Source organism: Bos javanicus, chromosome 3 (assembly GCF_032452875.1).
Source record: "Bos javanicus breed banteng chromosome 3, ARS-OSU_banteng_1.0, whole genome shotgun sequence".
Classification (NCBI taxonomy): domain Eukaryota; kingdom Metazoa; phylum Chordata; class Mammalia; order Artiodactyla; family Bovidae; genus Bos; species Bos javanicus.
The window spans coordinates 11,531,337-11,548,537 of record NC_083870.1 but is presented as its reverse complement, the minus strand read 5'-3'; the positions used below and the strand labels follow the sequence as shown (position 1 = coordinate 11,548,537).

General features: G+C 38.0%; 1 long non-coding RNA gene across 5 annotated transcripts; it reads left to right on the top strand.

The window, feature by feature from the left end:
- Window positions 1–7,662: 7,662 nt before the first annotated feature.
- LOC133238800 (uncharacterized) lies at window positions 7,663–13,083 on the top strand. 5 transcript variants are annotated; one of them, XR_009733641.1, is made up of 4 exons: window positions 7,682–7,852; window positions 8,755–8,888; window positions 10,984–11,074; window positions 11,231–13,083. It is a non-coding gene; the product is annotated as an uncharacterized LOC133238800 (long non-coding RNA). The 5 variants fall into 5 exon arrangements; XR_009733639.1 differs by having other exon boundaries at window positions 7,682–7,870; XR_009733637.1 differs by lacking the exon at window positions 8,755–8,888 and having other exon boundaries at window positions 7,663–7,852.
- The last annotated feature ends 4,118 nt before the right edge of the window (window positions 13,084–17,201 follow it).

Sequence of the window (17,201 nt, the reverse complement as noted above, 5' to 3'; positions counted from 1 at the left end):
CCACCATTTTGGCGTTAAGACTTGGCCCCACCCAACAGCCTTTAGGTTCCATTGCTGAGATGTCTCAGGCCAAACAATCAACATGAGAGAAACACAGCTTCACCCATCAGCAGACAGGCTGCTTATAGACTTCCTGAGCCCATGGCACTTCTAGCCTTGCCGCTTGATGCAGCCCTGCCCACCAGAGGGCAAAGACTCACCTCGATTCACCAATGGGTAGGCACCAGTCCCTCCCATCAGGAAACCTGCAAAAGTGTCTAGACCAGCCTCACACACCTTAGGGCAGACATCAGAAACAAAACCCCTACAAACCAGCAACCTGCAGAACCAAGTTCTGCGAACACAGATCAGAACTTTCCTTGGCATCAGCTGGTACCTGGCCCTTGGGTGATGAGAGGATAGTGTACTTATGGAACATATAATGCATCTGCTATAGAAGACCACTTCTCCCAGGTCAAGAAACATAATTAACCTTCCACAGATATTAAAATGCAAGTAGAAATTTAGACAAAATGAGATGGAAGGAAGAATATCCTACAAATAAAAATACTCTATGCAACAAGACTCTCATTCAGATTTTACAGAAAAAGTAAAAGCATACATGCAAAATCTAAAAGAATTTGGCACCACCAAACAAGCTTTACAACAAATGCTAAAAGAACTTCTATAAGCAGAAAAGAAAAGGCCACAATTAGAAACAAAATAGTTATGAAATGGGAAACCTCACGGAAAAGGCAAACATACAGTAAAGATAGAAAATCATCTACACACAAATATTTAAACCAGTAACTGTGAGAAGGGAGGGTACAAATGCAGGATGTTTGAAATGCACTTGAAATTAAGAGATCAGCAACTTAAAACAACCATATGTGTGTGTGTGTGTGTACATAAAATAAATGGGGGGCTCTGGGGCTACTATGTCAAAACCTCATGGTAACTACAAATCAAAAATCTATAATAAACAAACACACAAAAGAAAAAGGAATCCAAATGCAACACTAAAGATAGTCATCAAATTGCAAGAGAAGAGAACTAAAGAGTAAGGTAGAAAAAAGACCTACAAAAAAAAAAAATACAAAACAGTCATCAAACTGGCAATAAAAACATACTTATTGATAATCACCTTAAATATAAGTGGATTAGATACTTCAACCAAAATTCATAGACTGGCTGAATGGATAAAAACACAAGGCCTGTATATACACAAGAGACCCACTTCAGATCTAGAGACACAAACCGACTGAAAGTGAGGACATAGAAAAAGATATTCCATGTAAATGGAAATCAGAAAGCTGGAGTAGCAATACTTAGATAAAATAGACTTTAAAATAAAGACTATTACAAGAGACAAAGAATGACACTGCATAAGCGCCGAAGAATTGATGCTTTTGAACTGTGGTGTTGGAGAAGACTCTTAAGTGTCCCATGGACTGCAAGGAGATCCAACCAGTCCATTCTGAAGGAGATCAGCCCTGGGATTTCTTTGGAAGGAATGATGCTAAAGCTGAAACTCTAGTACTTTGGCCACCTCATGCGAAGAGTTGACTCGTTGGAAAAGACTCTGATGCTGGGAGGGATTGGAGGCAGGAGGAGAAGGGGACGACAGAGGATGAGATGGCTGGATGGCATCACTGACTCGATGGACGTGAGTCTGAGTGAACTCCAGAAGTTGGTGATGGACAGGGAGGCCTAGCATGCTGCAATTCATGGGGTCGTGAACAGTCGGACACGACTGAGCGACTGAACTGAACTGAATGATCAAGGAATCAATCCAAGAAGAAGATATAGCAATTGCAAATATATATCTACCCAGCATAGGTGCACCACAATATATGAGGCAAATATTAACAGACCTAAAAGGAGAAATTGGCAGTAACATAATAATAGTGGGTGACATTAACATGCTTTGTCCATTAATAGACAGAGCATCCAGACAGAAAGGAGATACATGCCTTAAAGAGCATATTAGAATAGATAGACTCTACTGATATTTATTGAGCATTCTATCCAAAAGCAGCAGAATACACTTTCTTCTCAAGAGCACATGGAACATTCTCCAGGACTGATCACATGCTGGGCCATGAAACAAACCTCAGTAAAGCTAAGAAAATTGAAATCATATCAAGGATCTTTTCTGATTGCTATAAAAATAATTGATCACAATGCTATGAGATTAGAAATCAACTACAAAAAGAATCCCTACAAAAACACAGGCATGTGGACACCAAACAAAGGGCATCTAAACAACCAATGAAATCAAAAAGAAATTCAAAAAGTTTCTAAAGACAAAGGAAAATAAGAACTTGATGACATAAAACCTATCAGTTCAGTTCAGTTCAGTTCAGTTGCTCAGTTATGTCTGACTCTTTGCGACTCCATGAATCGAGCATGCCAGGCCTCCCTGTCCATCACCAACTCCTGGAGTTCACTCAAACTCACATCCATTGAGTCTGTGATGCCATCCAGCCATCTCATCCTCTGTGGTCCCCTTCTCCTCCTGCCCCCAATCCCTCCAGCATCAGAGCCTTTTCCAATGAGTCAACTCTTTGCGTGAGGTGGCCAAAGTATTGGAATTTCAGCTTCAACATCAGTCCTTCCAATGAACACCCAGGACTGATCTCCTTTAGGATGGACTAGTTGGATCTCCTTGAAGTCCAAGGGACTCTCAAGAATCTTCTCCAACACCACAGTTCAAAAGCATCAATTCTTTGGGGCTCAGCTTTCTTTATAGTCCAAATCTCACATCCATACATGACTACTGGAAAAACCATAGCCTTGACTAGACAGACCTTTGTTGGCAAAGTAATGTCTACAGAGTTACAAACTTAACATCCAGAATGAGTGTTTTAATTCTTTGTAAAAATTTACCAACAGTCGTTTGACCCGTGCTTACTTTATTCTTATCATATAATTTATAAAATATTTTTTCTATGCCTTGGTGAATTTTCATAATTCTTTCTAAGTTTGAATCAGGTTCCAACATTTTATACTTGTTTTCAGTTTTGGGGAGTATCTCTGAAATTTCCTTAAAACTGAAGTCTTCCACAGGCATAACTTCATTTGAGACACGTTCATCAATTTTATAACAACCATTCTCCTCATTTATGTTGATAAGTTCCTCTATCTGGGTTCATATCTATAATTTCTCAACCAGTGGCAATATCCATCTTCTTCAGGCCAGCTATTTCTTCAATGACTTCGTTAACATTCAGTTCAAATCTCATTTCCAGCATTTTCATTTTTATATTTGTTGGTCAATTCATTGTTTTATTATTATTCATTTAAAATGTCACAGAATTTATTATTGAAATACAAGGAAACAATCAAGCATACCCTTTGATGTCTGTTCATGGAAAAGAATAATACTCAATGATAAACTTTGTGAAGGGTTGTGATTTGTCAGTGATATCATTAGTTATTGATTGCATGCTTATTTATTATTTCCATAGTGATTATTTCAATAGTGATTATGGATTATTTAGTTATTTCCATAGTGATTCATAGTGATTTGTCAGTGATTCATAGTGACTTGTCAGTGATATCATTAGTTATTGATTGCATGCTTATTTATTATTCCATAGTGATTATTTCCACAGTGATTATGGATTATTTAGTTATTTCCATAGTGATTCATGAAACTAAAAATTAGTAATTTTGTACTTTACTTACATTTAATATAATGTGGCAACTGAAATTTGAGCTATGCTATTGGGGAATTGGTGTTATTTAAAGAAACCCTGGTAACTAAAATTTGTGTGTATTGAAAGTGTGCAAAACAAGCATTACCTATATTAGACAAAAGAAGACTGCATTATCTGTGGATCCCTAAATTTTCCTTGTTTTTTTGCTTCTGCCAAGTGACCAGCTTAGAGCCACTTCTTTGTTGTTGTTGTAAGATAGCTAAGACTTATAAGACATGAGAGAAATGACAGTAAACTTCAGGTTTTTTAAAAGTTGACAAATACCAGAAATATATTATTCAGAAAAATAAGATAATTTTGAAATTAACATAGACATACCTCTAATAGTATATCCCCTACATGTTTAGCTACATGCTTTTTGATTGCCTTTTATGATAGCAATTTGTTATATCATTTTCTCCAGGAAACGAAAAGATCATTCAGTCTATCTCTAGCATAAATTGATCAGATTTGTTTTTCTTTTTTATTGATTGTTTAGAACTCCTTTTTCGTTTCACAATTTATTGCTACCAATGTAAATTTTAAAATTTGTTTTAAGACTATGTTTTAGAGCAGTTTTTAGGGATACAAGGAAATTGAGAGGAAAGTGTACAATTTGCCCATACATACTCATTTCCTCACCATCATAAACATCACTTTCAATATGACGCTTTTTTTTTTTACCAAGGATAATCTACATTGACACATCATAATCACCCAAAGTCCACAGCTTACCTCAGAATTCACTCTTGGTGTTGTATATTGCATGGGTTTGGATAAATGTATCCTTCATTTAATATTATAAAGAGAATTTTCACTGTCGTAAAAATTCTCTGCACTCTATTCATCCTTTCTTGCCTAGAACCACTTGTTAATATTAGTTTCCTGAGTTGGGCATTTCAAATTGAGTGAATATTATTCAATGTTAAATTCATGTGAAGGAAAACCTGCGATCATGTTTTTTCTAAGAATAATTTAAAAAAAAATTCTAGCTAGAGCATAAAGTAACCACAAGATTTCTTTTTATCTTCCTGTTTAGTAGGGTGGATTTTTTTTTCTGGTCCAGTCTTACTGAGGATGTAATAGAAAATCTAATCAATGAATATAGTAAAGTTGCAGGATATAAAATCAACACACAGAATTCCTTTGCATTCCTATACACTAATAATGAGAAAATAGAAAGAGAAATTAAGGAAACAATTCCATTCACCTTTGCAATGAAAAGAATAAAATACTTAGGAATATATCTACCTAAAGAAACTAAAGACCTATACATAGAAAACTATAAAACACTGGTGAAAGAAATCAAAGAGGACACTAATAGATGGAGAAATATATCATGTTCATGGATTGGAAGAATCAATATAGTGAAAATGAGTATACCACCCAAAGCAATTTATAGATTCAATGCAATCCCTATCAAGCTACCAACAGTAATCTTCACGGAGCTAGAACAAATAATTTCACAATTTGTATGGAAATACAAAAAACCTCGAATAGCCAAAGCAATCTTGAGAAAGAAGAATGGAACTGGAGGAATCAACCCGCCTGACTTCAGGTTCTACTACAAAGCCACAGTCATCAAGACAGTATGGTACTGGCACAAAGACAGAAATATAGATCAATGGAACAAAATAGAAAGCCCAGAGATAAATCCACGCACCTATGGACACCTTATCTTTGACAAAGGAGATAAAGATATACAATGGATTAAAGACAATCTCCTTAACAAGTGGTGCTGGGAAAACTGGTCAACCACTTGTCAAAGAAAGAAACTAGAGCACTTTCTAACACCATACACAAAAATAAACTCAAAATGGATTAAAGATCTAAACGTAAGACCAGAAACTATAAAACTCCTAGAGGAGAACATAGGCAAAACACTCTCCAACATACATCACAGCAGGATCCTGTATGACCCACCTCCCAGAATATTGGAAATAAAAGCAAAAATAAACAAATGGGACCTAATTAAACTTAAAAGCTTCTGCACAACAAAGGAAACTATAAGCAAGGTGAAAAGACAGCCTTCAGAATGGGAGAAAATAATAGCAAATGAAGCAACTGACAAACAACTAATCTCAAAAATATACAAGCGACTCCAACAGCTCAATTCCAGAAAAACAAATGGCCCAATCAAAAAAATGGGCCAAAGAATTAAATAGACATTTCTCCAAAGAAGACATAGAGATGGCTAACAAACACATGAAAACATGCTCAACATCACTCATTATCAGAGAAATGCAAATCAAAACCACTATGAGGTACCATTTCATGCCAGTCAGAATGGCTGCAATCCATAAGTCTACAAGCAATAAATACTGGAGAGGGTGTGGAGAAAAGGGAACACTCTTACACTGTTGGTAGGAATGCAAACTAGTACAGCCACTATGGAGAACAGTGTGGAGATTCCTTAAAAAACTGGAAATAGAACTGCCTTATGATCCAGCAATCCCACTGCTGGGCATAGACACCAAGGAAACCAGAATTGAAAGAGACACGTGTACCCCAATGTTCATCGCAGCACTGTTTATAATAGCCAGGACATGGAAGCAACCTAGATGTCCATCAGCAGATAAATGGATAAGAAAGCTGTGGAACATATACACAATGGAGTATTACTCAGCCATTAAAAATCATACATTTGAATCAGTTCTAATGAGGTGGGTGAAACTGGAGCCTATTATACAGAGTGAAGTAAGCCAGAAGGAAAAACATAAATACAGTATACTAACGCATATATATGGAATTTAGAAAGATGGTAACAATAACCCGGTGTACGAGACAGCAAAAGAGACACTGATGTATAGAACAGTCTTTTGGAGTCTGTGGGAAGGGAGAGGGTGGGATGATTTGGGAGAATGGCATTGAAACATGTATAATATCATATATGAAATGAGTCGCCAGTCCAGGTTCGATGCACGATACCAGATGCTTCGGGCTGGTGCACTGGGATGACCCAGAGGGAAGGTACAGGGAAGGAGGAGGGAGGAGGGTTCAGGATGGGGAACACGTGTATACCTGTGGCAGATTCATGTAGATATATGGCAAAACCAATACAATATTGTAAAGTTAAAAAATAAAAAATAATAATAAAATTATTTTAAAAAAATAGACAATCTCATGCCCAACTTGTATCTTTTTTTGGAGGTCTCAAGACTACCTCATCATCTGTATGGCTAGTGTAGCCAAAGCCCTTGGGAATCAACCCTTGACAACACTCTGGGAAGTTCAAGTGTTAATGTTCATTTCCAGCTCTAATTTCCAATGTCTCATTTGATTGTTTTCTGAACAATTTCTTTAATCTTATGAGGTGAGCATATGTTGAATAAATAATTTATAAAACTATACTTTATCCAGAATATCTACATTTTTATAGTAGTTTTTGTTGTTGTTGTTATTCTTTCCTGGCTTCAATCTTGCAAAAAAAGCATCTTACTTGTCATGCACATATTTAAGCATGGAAATTGAAGGGTCAAGTGATGTGGAAATACTCTAGGCTTTCAAATTTAACTGAGGTGGTGAGCAGAGTTTAGAAAGAATGGATAGGGAAATTAGGGAGGAGTGCTGATAAAATAGAGATGGGACCCTAGGCACTCAGATTAAAGGTAAATAGAGAACATTATGGAGTCATAATAAAGTAAGTAAGAAATGAGGACCAGGAGGCAGAGCTGGAAAAACTATGTAAATAAAGATGAATATGAACACAGACCAACTCAAAGAATGTTAAAATTGAAACAGAACTGGAGAATATAAAATTATTTTAGTCCAATCATTTTACAGTGGGAGAAACTGAGACCGAAGACAGTAATCAATGCATTCTAGTAAGGGGTTTATCCTAGATCTCAGGATGGGACTTTTCACTGCTGCAGATATGAGAGGCAGGAGGACCCAGAACAGAAGCTGAGACTGCTGCTGGGAACCAGGAAGGGGAGAGAATCACATGAAGAAGTGCTGATGGGGAAATGAATCTTCAGGGAAAGGCATGTGACTCTGAGAAATAGTGGGGTTTCTTGAGCAGGAAAGTGGGCAGAGGGTGAAGTTTCTGCTGGCAGAGAGGGGATGATGGAGTAGAGTGTGACACTGTGGGGTGGACACATGCCAGTGGAGTGCTGAGGACAGTGATCCCTAGGGGGGAACCACTTGCTGACATGAGCTTGGTGGAGGGCCAGGTAAGAGCCCAGGCAAAGGTGAGCGTGAGCACATCTATAACCTGAGCACCAATAGAGTGAAAAGAGGGATCCTGGGGAAGGTGGGTGACAGAGGAAGAGCACTGACACCCCCAGAAAAGGCAGGGCCCTCAGACAGGCTGGATTCTAATCAGGAGATGTTCCAGCCATCTCAGGTTATTCTTTGGGGATCATGTGTATCTAGAGGGCCTATATAACCACCTCTTTCTCTCCCTATTGGAGATTTTCAGGCTCTTGGATCTCTGTTAATAATTGTTCACTGGTACAAATTGTTCACTGGTACAATTTCCCTTCTCACAAATCCTACTTCTTCCACTTCCTCCAACCTTTTTCTTGGGGAATGATATATTAAAATATGAGCCTTTGTGTATAATACTGGCATATGTAGGAGTTTGGATTATTTTTCATGAAGGCAATTGAAGTATTTTAATTATGAGTTTGACAAGATCAGGTGTGCATTTTACATAGCAACTCTGAATCAGAGTGCTGAACAGAGAGGGAGAGGATTTGGATTGCATTGTCTAGATAAGGGATTATGGCAATGACGTGAGTCACACATGATGAAAGTACGGACTAAATGATAGTAGGGTTAGAGATAAAGAGGCAGATTTTACAGATTATGGAGAGAAATGCAGTGGTGACTGTGAGGAGTCAGTCAGGAGAGAGAGGTTTGCAAAGAGTGTGCATTACTAGTTTTCTGTTCAGATTGACTGAATATTATTATCATGGAATTGGATGACACCTTCTAATTCCTCTGAAGGAGAATTCCTTAAATATTTTTTAATTTCTTTTCTCAGTCCTATTCTTTCTTATGAAAATAAGAAATAGAATTAGTTCACTGGTGAGTCTAGGAAAGAAACTGGGTCTGTGATATGTCTCAACAGCTTCTTTCTGCCCTTTGCCTCTGGAGTCAAGCTGCTCTCACAAGTGTCAGTTCTGGTTTCCTCCTTCATCCCTTGACTCGACCAGACCCTTGGGGAGGGTTTGCTTAGAGGCTTTCTAGCACTTCTTGGACTAGGTAAGTGTATTAGTCTGCCTGGGCTGCAGAGGAAAACACACAGCCTGGGTGGCTTCAACCACAGACATACTTTCTCACAGTTCATGAGACTAGCAATACAAGAGAACTTGATTTCTTGTGAAGGCTCTCTTTCTGGCTTGCTTGTAGATAGCCACCTTCCTGATATGTCTTCAGATGACCTTTACTCAGTGCATGTGAGGAGAGACAGAGAGAGAGAGGGAGAAAGGAGGAAGAGGGAACTCACTCTGTGTCTTTTCATATAAGACCCCACTCTTAAGACCTCATTTAACTCTACTTTCTTAGAGTCATTATCTCCAAGTATAACCACTTTGGGGGTAGGGGTTTCAACATGTGAGTTTAGAGGGGACACAAATAATCCATTTATAAGAGTAAATAAGTCTACTTCATTTGGTTTTCAATACCAGCAACATTACTTGGATTATACAGTTAAGGGAAATCATCTAGAAGATTTATCAGAAGTGAAGTTGACAATTTGATCCATATATCAATTGCTCTCTATCTTTATCTCATTTGGATTTGAATTCAGGAGATAGGAAAGGATAGTAGTTACTGGGCTCTATAATATTGACTCCCTTAAAATATCATCTCTTCTTCTACTCAGTTACTTTAAGTCTATGTCCATAGTCCAACAACCATTATGATTCATTTCATGCACCTAGGAATGTTGTTCTCTCCCCTCCCTCACATGAGTTCCTCTTCACCCTCCCCTAACCTATACCATGAACCTCACTTATCATTTACCCTCCAACTTATTCAAATCAAACCCTCAGTTCTTGGCATTTGTCCCTTATGCCCTTTTCCCAATCCCACCAATTCTTCCCTTCCCTGTTCCTGATTGAATATATCATTGACTCACCCTTATACACTTATAAAACCATCTCTTTCTCTACATTTTAAAAAATAAGTCTCAGGTTCCCATATAGTTCCTCTCATTTTTTTCATTAATTTCTCTTTCTTCTTCCTCCCTCTTCCCAGATCCCTTTGAATTACAGGTGAGAGTTGACTGTGAGCTGCATTCTAGGGAAACCACAAAAGGGTTTTTTCAGGCAGCTTATCAAGGGTCAGATTTCTTGAGTTTCCAAACCATGTCATGGGTACCATCTCCAGAGGGTAAGGGTGGGGCCCAGAGTGTCTGTGATCTAATCAATCAGCATGAAGGCATCAAGGAAACAGTGCATAAACTCATCAGCAACATCTGTCCCCAATTTCTCTTGGGTCTCCTCAATGCAGGCAAGATGTATCTCTAGAGGCAAGGTTGGTACAGCCCCCTTTTCTAAGATCTTTCTATATAAGTCTTGTTCCTTTCTACCATTCCTTTCAAAATTAGGAAGGGATAGTTCAAGAGGGAGAGGGGTTGCTGGGCAAAAGTTCCTAGAGGAACTTTAATATTACTGTGGATATTTTGCCCCTAAACTGTCTGTCAGAGTCCTCATATGAGTATTTTTAATGCCTTTTCCAGTGAGACCAGAGGCTTGGCTGACGAGTAGCCCCATCCTTGGGTCAAGTCAGCTACTGCTAGCTTGTCACGTCTCTGGCTTCTACCCAAAGCCTGTTTTGGTGACATGGATATGGGGTGAACAGGAGCAGCCAGGAACTTAGCAGGGTCATGTTCTGCCCAATGTTGATGGGATCTTCACATGATCATGCATGTGGAGGCTGAGGAGGCAACTGGCTTTTCTTGCCAGGTGAGGCATAGCAGTCTAGGAGACCAGGACATCTTTCTCTACTGGGATAAGTAAGATGGAATTTTTAAGTGTGCAAAGGTGATTCTTGAGCCTAGAAATCAGGGCAAAAGAAAGTTTGATGATGGCAGAACTAAGTGAGAGAGATATTAAGAAGGAATTAATAGAGATGATTACAGAAATGCAGAAATGGAATATGAGGGACACTCAGATATAAGAGCTTAGTGCGGAGGTGAAGAATCCTTCCCAACAAGTATGAGAATAAAGTGGCTAAATAAGATAATTGATGGGACTTATGCCTAGTTTGTATGCTAAGGCAGGCAAATCAATAGATAGAGCAAAATTGGCAGTGGGTTTATTATGACATCTAGGTGTCTCTCTAATATTCACAGGGCATCATCTTTCCATGAACTTGATATCATTGGCAGTGATCGTGCCCCTAATGCTTTTGATGATCCTTGCATTATGGATTAGGAAGCACTGGTGAGTTTTTTGTATTTCTCCTCTCTTTGCAATTTCTTATGTTATGTTCCATTTCATTTTTACTTCTCTTAGCTTTTTTCTCTTGACCTCTGTCCTCTTCCTCAACCACTATTTCCATCTTATTTAGAATTTCTCCCCATTTCTCTTGTTTCACAGTTCATATCAAGACATCCCACGAGATTCTTCACCATGCCTTACCAATCTGAATGAGTACCCAACAGCCCAGAAGCCTAAGAGAACATAGTGATGCCACTGTTTCTCTTCTCCATTTTTTTTTCTGCTTCTACTTTATAATAATTTGTTAATGCAAGCTATTTTAATTTCTGTAACTCTGCATGGAATACCTTCCTTGTAATCTAAATTTTGTTAGTAGTACTCAACCTTCAAAGCCCGTTTCTGATGCCATATCCTCCAGAAGGCTTCCCTGATCCATAAGGAGGAAGGAGTCTCTCCCTGGTCTGAATCCAGACAGTGCTTCAGCTGTGCTCTGCTACAAGTATACATTACTTCTTTCCCTGAATTACAGCTACTTAGGTCTTTGTACATCTTCTAATATTTAAGCTCCTTAGGGACAATGGTCATGACAAAGTTGACTTTCTTACATGCAAAGTGCTCAATGAAAATCAAACCAAGACAAAGCAACCTTATCCAAATTGGATTTGTTGTCATATCGACAGACTTCTCATTATAGTCATTTCTGACATCATTGTTGTTATTTGAAACTCTGATGGTCCCTGTCTTGTTTAAATCCTTTTTTTTCCCTCTTTTTTAATGTGGGCAAGAAATTCCATACTTCTTTAGTTACCTCACTTTCTATCTAAACTCTTATAGAAAAAATATAACTTTGCCCTTTGTCACACTTATTTTCTAAATACATTTAGTCAGCTCTTTCAAACTTATTCCAAACACAAGGAGAGAAAGAGTGCAGGCCATGTACGAAGGGCAATGGGCCAAATATATCACTGAATGGTTAAGGTAAGAGCAAGAGGGATGAGGATAGGATCAAAGCAAAGGATGTATATGGAAGGCAAGTCCCCCAGAGAGTGGTTCTGAGATATCCCTGCCTAGATGTTGGTTCCTTTAAGTTTCATTCACTGCATGAGTGTAAGTCACTGAGTCATATCCAACTCTTTGTGACCCCACAGACTGTGGCCCACCAGGCTCCTCTGTCCCTGGGATTTTCCAGGCAAAAATACTGGAGTGGGTTGCCATTCCCTTCTCCAGGGGATATTCCCAACCCAGGGATTGAATCTAGGTCTCCTACATTGCAGGCTGATTCTTTACCGTCTGAGCCACCAGGGAAGATTTCATTCACTAATCAAGTAATATTTGTTAAGCTCTGAATACAAGACAATCATTCAACTCATAAACTGGCGGGGGAGAAAGCAACCAAGGTTATTCCTACTTTCTTGAAGTTTGCAAAGTTTACTTTCTAAACCTGTGCCCTTTTTACTGGTCACATTTTTTTTTTTTTTTCTGCTTCATTATAAAAATTGAATTAACAATGGATGTATAATTTATGTAAAATAAAATACATCTATTTTAGATGTGCATGCCCATTATTTTGAAAAATATATAAACCTATGTAAACATGATCACAATCAAGATAAGAAACATTTCCATTACCCCAATACTCCTCAAATCTATTTGCACTTAAACCATTACCAACTATGTATTATTGTAGCTACTTCATGTCTTACACTAGTTGTTTAGATTTGTCCTTTGTAATTTTATGAAAATGGAACAAACTGTATATGCTCTTTGTAGCTGTCATTTTTTCCCACCTAGCTTGTGGTTATGTCATCTATGTTGCTTATCAGTGCACTAATATCTATCCTTTTTTATTGTTCAATATGCTCAATAGAATTCCATGTATGAATATGATATTCATACATGAAATTATATGTGTGTGTGTGTGTGTTATCCATCCACTGTTTGGCTGTTGGTTTGTTTCTAGTTTGAGGTTCTTTTAATAAAGTCACCATTATTGTTTCTATTTGATTCTTGCATTTTTAGTTTGTTTCTTTATTTACATGCTTGGGCTAATTCTGTCCATTTTGGCTGCCTTGCAGTTTGTAGCCACTGATGTCTCATTAAAGAAAATAGGTCTCATTGCAAGTGGAATATTACTCAGAAATAAAAAGGGAAGAATTTGAGTCAGTCGTAATGAGGTGGATGAACCTAGAGCCTGTTAAAAAGAGTGAAGTAAGTCAGAAAGAGTAAAACAAACACAGCATATTAATGCATATATATGGGATCTAGAAAAATGGTGGGATCTAGAAAAATGGTGCCGATGAACCTATTTCCAGCACAGGAACAGAGATGTAGATGTAGAAAACAGACATGTGGACACATCAGGGTAGGGGGAGCAAGGGGAGGGTGTGATGAATTGTGAGAGTAGCATTAACATATATACACTACCATGAGGAAAATATATGGCTACTGGGAAAATGCTGTATAACACAGGAAGTCAAGCCTGGTGTTCTGTGATAACCTAGTTGGGGGGAATGGAAGGGGAGAGAGAGGCTCAAGAGGGAGGGAATTATATATATATAATTATGGCTGATTCACATTGTTGTACAACAGAAATTAACACAACATTATACAACAGCTGTGTTCTGTGTGCTTTGTCATGTGATTTTTCAGACAAGAATACTAGAGTGGGTTGCCATTTCCTCCTCCAGGGGATCTTCCCAATCTGAGGCTTGAACCTGTATCTCCTGTGTCTCCTGCACTGGCAGTTGGATTCTTACTGCTGGCGCCACCTAAAAATAGACAACAGCAAAAAAGCAGTAAATCTATAAAAATAACATCAGAAAAAATGAAATCCAAAAACATGCGGTGTGGTTGGAAGGGCCAATAAGGCAAAAATACAATGGGTTTGCCAATCAGTCTGTTTCAGAAGCTTGTCTTTCTGTGTCCAAATGACTGGAGAGGCAGGTAAATTTTTGCTGTAAAAATGTTTCTTACAAATCTTTTAAGATTCTTTACAATTTCAAGAATCCATGAATCCTAGACAAAATTAAGCCAATCAGGTTTCTGAGTTAAAACTCATTTCCAGGTTTTGGATAAGATTGGATAGGGGATGACAATTTCATTGGTGAATAGACAGTAAAGGACTGTTATGGGTGCAAGCAGAAGGAACTCGATAAATGAGCAAATGCATAAACAAGTAAATCAAAGTATTCTTGTCTTTTTTAGATGCATTGTTAATGTTTATTGCTTGGTTAATATCAGAGCATTAAAAAAAACCAAAACCACAGTAACATCATGGCCTGCTCATTTGCTTCAGGTTCCTCTGCCTGGTTTAGCATCTTTAGGTATTGTGACCACCACTCAGACTGTATAAGCTGGCACACAGAAGCAGCCCTCAGGCAGCAATTAGATAACAGCTCACTTGAGCAGCTGACCTGTATTTTGGTGGATGGACCTTTGTTGCTCTTAGGTCTGCAGAAATCTTACCTCTAGATTCAAGGTGTGTTTTCTATGCTTTAGGGATATAATTTTAGGATATTTGTTGTTAAATACAAGAAATTGTTGTTAGGAATTTGGAGCAATAGGAGGTAAAATTTCACCTTTTCATTCCTACCCTCTCATTCTGCTTTTCACCAGTATAGGCAGGACCTTGTCTTGGAGGCATGAGACATTTGAAAGAGGAGTCTTTACAGTATTGGTGTGGAATGGCTTGTGGAAAATAGTGGAAAAATAGTGGTAAAACTGGTGAAGTCTGAACAAATTTGTACTTTAATGATAATGTAAATTTATTAGTTTTGGCAAATTTGCCAGAGTTTTGTAGGGCGGAGAAGGCAATGGCACCCCACTCCAGTACTCTTGCCTGGAAAATCCCATGGGCGGAGGAGCCTGGTAGGCTGCAGTCCATGGGGTCGCGAAGAGTCGGACACGACTGAGCAATTTCACTTTCACGCATTGGAGAAGGAAATGGCAGCCCGCTCCAGTGTTCTTGCCTGGAGAATCCCAGGGATGGGGGAGCCTGGTGGGCTGCCGTCTATGGGGTCGCACAGAGTTGGACACAACTGAAGTGACTTAGCAGTAGCAGCAACATTATGGGAAATGGTAGAAGTTTCCAAACTATCTCACACCTTTTCGTTAAACCTAAAATTATTAAGAAAAAAAATTTTAATCCTATAAAATGTATTAAAAAGTGAGTGAGTGAGTGAAGTCGCTCAGTTGTATCTGACTCTTTGCCACCCCATGGACTGCAGCCTATCAGGCTCCTCCATCCATGGGATTTTCCAAACAATAGTACCGGAGTGGGTTGCCATTTCCAAAGTTAATAAAGTATATGAACTGTTAAGAAGGCCTACACATGTATACTAATTAAATAATTTTCTATTAAAGAAAAAAAAAAAGAAAAAAAATGAGAATTTAACAGCAAAAAAAAAAAAAAAAGAAGGCCTACACAAGTGTGTTCCACAGGAAATAGCACTTACTCTGTGGGTCTACATATTATGGTATAAACTAAGAAGAGCAAAAAAGAAATTCCATGGGGTAGAAGTGAAAGAAAAATTTAAATTAGAAATACATGGAAGAGCCGAATTAATATGAATTAAAAATATAAAGTATTAAATATTCTATTCAAATATTTTCCCTCAAAAACCTCCATGAGCCTGTTAAGAAGAGTCAGTTATCCTGGCTGGAGAGTCTCAGAGAAAAGGTACCCAGGCTAATGAAAAGTCAGCCTATGCAATGGCCACTTCATCTTCTGCTGTACTTCAAAGCAGTGCAAAGAATTAGGAAAGAGTAACCTTTAGTCATAGAATAAAGCTCTCATGGACTGGGTAGTGTAGGTAAAGAAGGGTAGGGTGATGTGATGGAGATTTCAGACTCCTTAAATGAAGCCTTGTAGGTAGCATGTAAATGTGTTCAGCCTAGGCTCAACAACATCTACAGGATTCGGACATGAGAGAAAAGTCCAGTTTATCTGGGAGCTGGACAAATTTAAAAGACAAAAAGCCATAGGGATGTGGATAGAATTGAAAAGCTATTATTTTGTTTAAACACTAAGATTGTTCTTTCCAAAATTAAACTAAACATTGTGCCATTAAATCACAGAATAGAATATTTCCATCATGCAGATAATTTTGTTATATAGCACTATTCTAAGATGTAGTTAGCATAACTCAAAACTCCTTAAGATACATCACAAGTGAGGAGAAAGATATGGATTTTCATTTGGAATTAGCACTTTGAAGGCCTCAGAGCATACTGTATACTGCTTTTGAGTGTGTGGACTCATTTCAGGTCAGTTTAGCTATGACTGTAAGGGCCCATGACACTCAATGACTGAGGCCACAGAAGGTAGGGCCGGGAAACTTGTTCACAGGTTTTTAAAAAGTAGGTGCTAAATGTACTCATTGGTAGGATCATGGAAGCGTCACAAAGGTGCTCTTAGAAATAATTATTTAAGACTTTGGAGATTCTGAAGATAATCCAATAATATGTAAGGGCAATGATAAGAACAACCTGGATTAGTATGGAAAGAGACCTTTTTGTACCCTGTTACTGTGGCTACCTGGAACAACATTGGCTTCATAAACTCACATGAGTGAAATTGTTATCTAAATGGAAATCTCCTTGAAAAAGAATGAGACCTCAGAGAGAAAGTGCCACTGAACTTTAGAATTAGATTTGGAAGGAAAAGAGTTGAAATATATAAACCTCCTGAAAATCAGCTACAGGAAGGAATTGGCTGTGTGGGTGGACTTGGAAGATTAAAGAACTGCTGAATAGGTGAATGAAGTTAGAAACAGCCCAACTGTTTGATTATGTTGGACAGTCTGGATATCTTCTCTCCTTTTTCCTGCACTTTTGAAGAAAGAACAATATGTTCAAATTGAAATATGAGATTCTGTTGGTTGACTATTGAATGTTTGTAGTTATAATAGGAATTAATGGTACTTTATACCTTTGGTTAACATTTTATTAAATTGGCACTGCTTAATCTAATATCTTTAAATTGTAACTCAGACTTCTTTGGAGGAAATACAGGAAGGTCACCTGATGATTACAGAGTTTTCAATAGTAGCAAATTGAACACTTCTCTCATTTATACAAATGTATTAAAAAATCAGTTCTAGGTGATTTCCCCCCACCATTTGCATACTTA